This window comes from Coregonus lavaretus, assembly GCF_964263955.1.
Source record: "Coregonus lavaretus genome assembly, chromosome: 11".
Taxonomy (NCBI): domain Eukaryota; kingdom Metazoa; phylum Chordata; class Actinopteri; order Salmoniformes; family Salmonidae; genus Coregonus; species Coregonus lavaretus.
The window spans coordinates 32348169-32355991 of record NC_139998.1 but is presented as its reverse complement, the minus strand read 5'-3'; the positions used below and the strand labels follow the sequence as shown (position 1 = coordinate 32355991).

At 41.1% G+C, this 7823-nt stretch overlaps 1 pseudogene across 1 annotated transcript; it reads left to right on the top strand.

The window, feature by feature from the left end:
* Positions 1-1605: 1605 nt before the first annotated feature.
* Positions 1606-6569, top strand: LOC311137800 (lysM and putative peptidoglycan-binding domain-containing protein 4-like; annotated as a pseudogene). Its single transcript, XR_014615454.1, has 3 exons — positions 1606-1881; positions 5176-5377; positions 5448-6569. The product of XR_014615454.1 is annotated as a lysM and putative peptidoglycan-binding domain-containing protein 4-like (transcript).
* The last annotated feature ends 1254 nt before the right edge of the window (positions 6570-7823 follow it).

The following is a 7823-nucleotide window of genomic DNA, read 5'->3' as shown; positions in this document are numbered from 1 at the left end:
ACCAAACAGAGTAACCAGCAAATTAGTGAGTACACAGGACACCACAGTATCCATACTCACATACGGAAAATAGTCTCTAACAACAAACACAACTGACCGGCTTTTAAACAATGGGATGTGTGATTGAAAAACCTGAAACAGGTGGTGCAATGCAGAGGAATGTCCACTGATTGGTCCACCTCAGCAATCAGCAGACACCCCAACGACCACCAATCAGGAACATACAGGGCACCTGTGATTAGGGCAGAAGGAGAGGAAAAACACAAAAAGACACAGGATACCTGTATCCGTAACAGCATTACTGACTCAAATGAACAAAATGAGTCTACCAATTCGTTCTTTTGACTGAATGACTCAGTCAGTAAAAAGAGCCAAACTTTTACATTTTAGTAGACGCTCTTATCCAGAGCGACTTACAGTTAGTGAATACATATTTTTTCATACTGGCCCCCAGTGGGACTCGAACCCACAACCCTGGCGTTGCAAACGCCATGCTCTATCAACTGAGCTACATCCCTGCCGGCCATTCCCTCCCCTACCCTGGACGAATTGTGCGCCGCCCATGAGTCTCCCGGTCGCGGCCGGCTGCGACAGAGCCTGGATTCGAACCAGTATCTCTAGTGGCACAGTTAGCACTGCGATGCAGTGCCTTAGACCACTGCGCCACTCACTAGTGGTAACCCTAACCCTATAAAGTTGTGTAGTAATTTAGGCTTTAAAAAAATTATTACAATTTATTGCTGATATGAAAGATATGTTACTTATGTTTCAAAAAAGTACTGCAAGCAGTGCATTTTAACATTCAGAACGAGTGACGTGGATCTTAATAAAAGTTCCCCAACCAGAAGATATTATCATCAATGGGCATTAAAGCAGTTAGCGTCTATGAATGGGTTATGTGATAACTAGGTAGCAATGTTTCCACACTCGACTTTACAGGGTAGCTTATACAAAACACTGCCATATGTTTTTCAACTAACCTGCTCTTGGAGATACCTTATTCGTTCTAGATTCGGGGAAAAGGGTTATCTAAAATGTCTGTGTCCAGTTGCAGGTGGTTCTACAAAAACCAGCGAGAACTCAAAGATATTAAATCCATGTGGAGTGGGTAACAGGTGCGCTATCTTGCTTTAATAGCTGGGTGCTTTGCCATATATGACAATAACTTCAAATTAAATCCCAATATCAAGAAATATTGGGAAATGGCAGCACTCCAAAAAGTTTTTTCAAAGGACAAAAACACGTGAAATGAGGCGACAAATTTTTGTCCGTAACAAAATATATACACTACCGGTCAAACGTTTTAGAACACCTACTCATTCAAGGGTTATACTTTATTTGTACTATTTTCTACATTTTTGAATAATAGTAAAGACATCAAAACTATGAAATAACACATATGGAATCATGTAGTAACCAAAAAAGTGTTAAACAAATCAAAATATTTAATATTTGAAATTTGTCAAATAGCCACCCTTTGCCTTGATGACTGTACTTGTGATTGTCTCAGAGGTATTTTTGTATTCAGTTTACATAGCAAGCTACCTATTATAAAACCCTTATCACACTTGACAATTTTGTGTCTCTTCTTTCCACCTAATGTAGCTAGTTGTGATGCGGAGAGGAGACCCTGTTCCCCAGGCCTTCCAGGCCCCAGTGGATGTCCATGCTAGTGTAGATGGCCAGGTGTACATGTTCAGGCGCGGCCAGCCAAATGACTCTGCAGGCTCTTCAGAGGAAGAAGAGTTCAATATGATGGCGCTTAGGCCCCGGGGGCGGCAGGAGCCGGACCAGGACAGACTGGGCATCCTCATGCTGCTGGAGAGGGATGTATTGGTTGGGGACAACCTCAACAAACTTGCTCTGCAATATGGCTGCAAGGTAAGTCCTGGAGCCCTTTTATTTGCTGTCAGCAAACTGTACATAAAGTGTACTGTACACTTAACTTCAAGCACTGTACATATAGGTAACTGCCAAAATAAAGGAAACACCTACATAAAGTGTCTTAATAGGGCATTGGGCTACCACAAGCCAGAACAGCTTCAATGCACCTTGGCGTAGATTCTACAAGTGTCTAGAACTCTATTGAAGGGATGCGACACCATTCTTCCACAAGAAATTCCATAATTTGGTGTTTTGTTGATGGTTGTGGAAAATGCGGTCTCAGGTGCTGCTCCTGAATCTCCCATATGTGTTCAATTGGATTGAGATCTGGTGACTGACACACACTCACACTAGGGATGTGCATATTTCCCTTTCAAGACAATTTGATACATATCTATGTAGATACATTGGCTCCGATACGATAGAGGAACGATACGTTTTAGATTGAAACAATTCACTGCGATTCGGTTTGATTAGAGAACGAATCGATCCGATGCATTAACATTTGCATAAATACATATATTTTCCATTGTAAATTCAAATCTGCTGCTGATGGTTTTCATGAGCTGGGCCTCTCTGAGCTGGATCGATATGTGTGTGTGTGTAAATGATGTATGTCTATGGTGTATGTACTATGTAGGCACCTGATCTGAGTCATAAGGGAGACTAGGCATTTACCATATCAGATTAGGGGGTGGAGGCAATGTAGCCTATTTAACTTGTAATTTTTGCAGATTGTGTTTGAGCTAGTAATGTATCAGTATTTATATTTTACAAATTAGCTATGACATAGCCAATGAATAGCCTATATAGCACAACTTTAGATTTCACCCCATTTTCAAAATCAAATGGTTTTAACCGTTAGGAAGTTTAGTGATCATCTCCTCTCGCTTCGGCCATGCAATGCGCCTCGCAAAAGTGATTGCTGTCCTCGTTATACAGGGTAGTGTTGATAATTTTGTATCTAAAACTGACCATATACAGTGGGGGAAAAAAGTATTTAGTCAGCCACCAATTGTGCAAGTTCTCCCACTTAAAAAGATGAGAGAGGCCTGTAATTTTCATCATAGGTACACGTCAACTATGACAGACAAATTGAGGGAAAAAAATCCAGAAAATCACATTGTAGGATTTTTTATAAATTTATTTGCAAATTATGGTGGAAAATAAGTATTTGGTCACCTACAAACAAGCAATATTTCTGGCTCTCTCAGACCTGTAACTTCTTCTTTAAGAGGCTCCTCTGTCCTCCACTCGTTACCTGTATTAATGGCACCTGTTTGAACTTGTTATCAGTATAAAAGACACCTGTCCACAACCTCAAACAGTCACACTCCAAACTCCACTATGGCCAAGACCAAAGAGCTGTCAAAGGACACCAGAAACAAAATTGTAGACCTGCACCAGGCTGGGAAGACTGAATCTGCAATAGGTAAGCAGCTTGGTTTGAAGAAATCAACTGTGGGAGCAATTATTAGGAAATGGAAGACATACAAGACCACTGATAATCTCCCTCGATCTGGGGCTCCACGCAAGATCTCACCCCGTGGGGTCAAAATGATCACAAGAACGGTGAGCAAAAATCCCAGAACCACACGGGGGGACCTAGTGAATGACCTGCAGAGAGCTGGGACCAAAGTAACAAAGCCTACCATCAGTAACACACTACGCCGCCAGGGACTCAAATCCTGCAGTGCCAGACGTGTCCCCCTGCTTAAGCCAGTACATGTCCAGGCCCGTCTGAAGTTTGCTAGAGTGCATTTGGATGATCCAGAAGAGGATTGGGAGAATGTCATATGGTCAGATGAAACCAAAATATAACTTTTTGGTAAAAACTCAACTCGTCGTGTTTGGAGGACAAAGAATGCTGAGTTGCATCCAAAGAACACCATACCTACTGTGAAGCATGGGGGTGGAAACATCATGCTTTGGGGCTGTTTTTCTGCAAAGGGACCAGGAGGACTGATCCGTGTAAAGGGAAGAATGAATGGGGCCATGTATCGTGAGATTTTGAGTGAAAACCTCCTTCCATCAGCAAGGGCATTGAAGATGAAACGTGGCTGGGTCTTTCAGCATGACAATGATCCGAAACACACCGCCGGGGCAACGAAGGAGTGGCTTCGTAAGAAGCATTTCAAGGTCCTGGAGTGGCCTAGCCAGTCTCCAGATCTCAACCCCATAGAACATCTTTGGAGGGAGTTGAAAGTCTGTGTTGCCCAGCGACAGCCCCAAAACATCACTGCTCTAGAGGAGATCTGCATGGAGGAATGGGCCAAAATACCAGCAACAGTGTGTGAAAACCTTGTGAAGACTTACAGAAAACGTTTGACCTGTGTCATTGCCAACAAATGGTATATAACAAAGTATTGAGAAACTTTTGTTATTGACCAAATACTTATTTTCCACCATAATTTGCAAATAAATTCATTAAAAATCCTACAATGTGATTTTCTGGAAAAAAAAATCTCAGTTTGTCTGTCATAGTTGACGTGTACCTATGATGAAAATTACAGGCCTCTCTCATCTTTTTAAGTGGGAGAACTTGCACAATTGGTGGCTGACTAAATACTTTTTTCCCCCACTGATTGTTTAAAGCAAAACTACCAAAACTATTTCTGATGGTGAACCTGAACAATCAAAATAAAATCTATTGTAAGCCCCATTCAGCAGGTTATAGCCAGATGAGTTGTCTCTGGTAGCTTACTTTTATTTAGGTAAAACACAATGTTCAACAGCGTATAGATAGTAACCTAGCAAATTACATAGGTTGTCACTAGGGATGCACATTTCTGTCAATTGTTGCAGACTAACCAACCCCCATTAACCTGTTAACAAACGTCAAAATAATAATGCCGGTCGACCAAGACACTGTTCCTGTTTTATGACTGACGAGATTTGTTAAATTCTGAAACCAATTTAATTCCACGATTCGATGCATGCTACATTTGGATCGGTTTGGCGTCCGTGGACTGATGCACTTCTATCTTAAACATTTGAATCGGGGACCACACACACACACACACACCCTTTTAAACACCCTATGCTCCCTCTTTCAAAGTCATTGAGATCTCTTCTAGCCATGGTAGCCAAAATAACTATACATGATGGAATGTGAATTGCTTAATTGACTCAGGAACCACACCTGTGTGGAAGCAACTGCTTTCAAAATACTTTGTTTCCCTCATTTACTTGTTTTTATTTTATTTTGGCAGTTACCTGTATGTCTGCATAGGCTACTGATACTGTGTGCTCACATTATGCCAGTATTGACTCTCTTCTTCCTCTCAACAGGTGGCCGACATAAAGAGGGTGAACAACCTGATTCAGGAACAGGATATGTTTGTATTGAAATCAATCAAAATCCCTGTGAAGAAACACAGCTTATTGGCTGTGGCTAACACCGAGCTAAATGAGCCAGAGCCAGGAACTTCAAATTCATCCACTCCACCTCCCCAGCCACAGGACACACCTAAAAATGTATGCACGCATGACTGTAAGTCGCTTTGGATAAAAGCGTCTGCTAAATGGCATATTATTATTATTATTATTATTATTACCTACAGCCAGCTGCCCTGGTAGGCCACATCTACAGGAGTACACTGACTTCCTCAAGGAAGTGGACCATGACATCGAGAGACTGATCCAAACCACAGATGCACAGGGTGAGGTTTTTTTAGAGGCTGCAGAGCCGCTACAAAATTTGGCCTCCAGAGGCCAGCGCCTGACCAGCTATGGAGCAGATTGGGGCATCCAGTGGTGGAACGCTGTGGTGGCCATGATCCTGATAGGCATTATCCTGCCTGTCTTTTATGTTGTTTATATCAAAACTGCTACCTCAAACAGCTCAGGGACAGGCCTCATCACAGAAAGCCCTAGGAGCACTTTTAGCAGCCAGGAGAGTGTCCCTCAGTCTGAAAGAACCAAACACATAATTGAGGGAAAGAATGCCTATGCTTAACTTTGGTCAACCAATGTTGGGCCTAAGGACAATCACTTTAAATCCCTAATCAGCGTTCTCCTTAAAGGTCATCAAAGTATTGCCTTAACAAAGAAGTGTTGCCGTGTAACATTTCTTTACAAAAGATTGAAGCTGTAGTATGGATTTCTGTAAGTGTTTTACCATAGACATTGAACTTCATGGTTTCAGATTTTGTGTGCCTTATTAGATGTCTGACTTATCCAGTCAATGGTTCTTTCTTGTTTGTGCTAATTATTTTGAAGACATTTTAAACACATGGTTGCTGTGTGACAACCTTACAACTGCAATTGAATATGGATATTCAGTTTCGGATTTGATTAAACAGTCTGAACGGATGGTAAAATATCAGTGTTTTAATGAGTTAGTCTTCATGTCCAACTGTAGTGTCAACAGTGCCATTTTATAGAGATAGGTGTGAACTAACATGTTTGTCTTTTTTGTTTTCAATACTTATTTATTAGGTGCAATAAATGTCCTTTAAACAAGGAATTGACCCTGGCCGTGACCCCACTGTCTGAGGGTGTCTCAGGGAGAGTTGGGATATGCAAAAAACAAATGACCAATTCACATGCATATTAATACACACTTGTGAAATAGGACATACAGTGCCTTCAGAATGTATTCATACCCCTTGAATTATTCTGCATTTTGTTATTAAAGCCTGGCTAAAAAAATTATTAAATAGATTTTTTTTCTCACCCATGTACACACATATTGAAAACATGATTTTAGAAATGTTTGCAAATGTATTGAAAATGAAATGCATAAATGTCATTTGCGTAAGTATTCACACCCCTGAGTCAATAATTTGTAGAAGCACCTTTGGCAGCAATTACAGCTGTGAGTCTTTTTGGGTAAGTCTCTAAGAGCTTTCCACACCTGGATTGTGCAACATTTGCCCATTATTCTTTTCAAAATTCTTCAAGTTAGGAAGGATGCCTGTATCTTTGTAGTGACTGGGTGTATTGATACACCATCCAAAGTGTAATTAATAACTTTCACTCTGTGAGCAATAATAGTGTAACACCATTTTTAAATGACTACCTCATCTCTGTACCACACACATACAAGTATATGTATGGTCCCTTAATGTTTGATTTTGTTTATTTTTACCCATCAATATAGGTGCCCTTTGCGAGGCATTGGAAAACCTCCCTGGTCTTTGACAGAATCTGTTTGAAATTAAATGCTTGACTAAGGGATCATACAGATACTTGTATGTGTGGGGTACAGAGATGAGATAGTCATTTGAGTGAGTCCATGCAACTTGTTAAGCAAATGTCTACTCCTGAACATACACTGAACACAAATATTAACGTAACATGTAAAGTGTTGGTCCCATGTTTCATGAGCTGAATTTAATGTTTAATGTTCAGAGTGTTGTATTTGATTCAGTGTGGGCCTTCTTCAAGCCCTTTAAACCCTCGAGTCTAAGCCAGGGATGGGCAACTTTGATGGGGGTGGGGTCCACAAAAAAACAGAACTCATGAGGGGCCACAGTGGCTTGTGGGTCTGCATACCTACATCCCAGGGGGCGTAGAGAAAATCTAGAAGTTTTAAAGCAAGTCTGCTGCAATTCTATAGGCTACATTTTGCAATGGGGTGGAGAGAAGATTTAGCAAATTTATAACTAATTTCATGCAATTCTACTCATTTTGACATGGGGGGGGGGGGAGGCAAATGTTTGTTCTTAATATAACTTTTGATCAATGGGCCCCACCCCAGTCGGTAATTCGACCATGCTTGCTACAAGTTTAGATACACTATATATACACACACAAGTATGTGGACACCGCTTCAAATTAGTTGATTTGGCTATTTCAGCCACACCCGTTGCTGACAGGTGTATAAAATTGAGCAGACAGCCATGCGATCTCCATAGACAACCATTGGCAGTAGAATTGCCTTGCTGAAGAGCTCAATGACTTTCAACGTGGCACTGTCATAGGATGCCACCTTT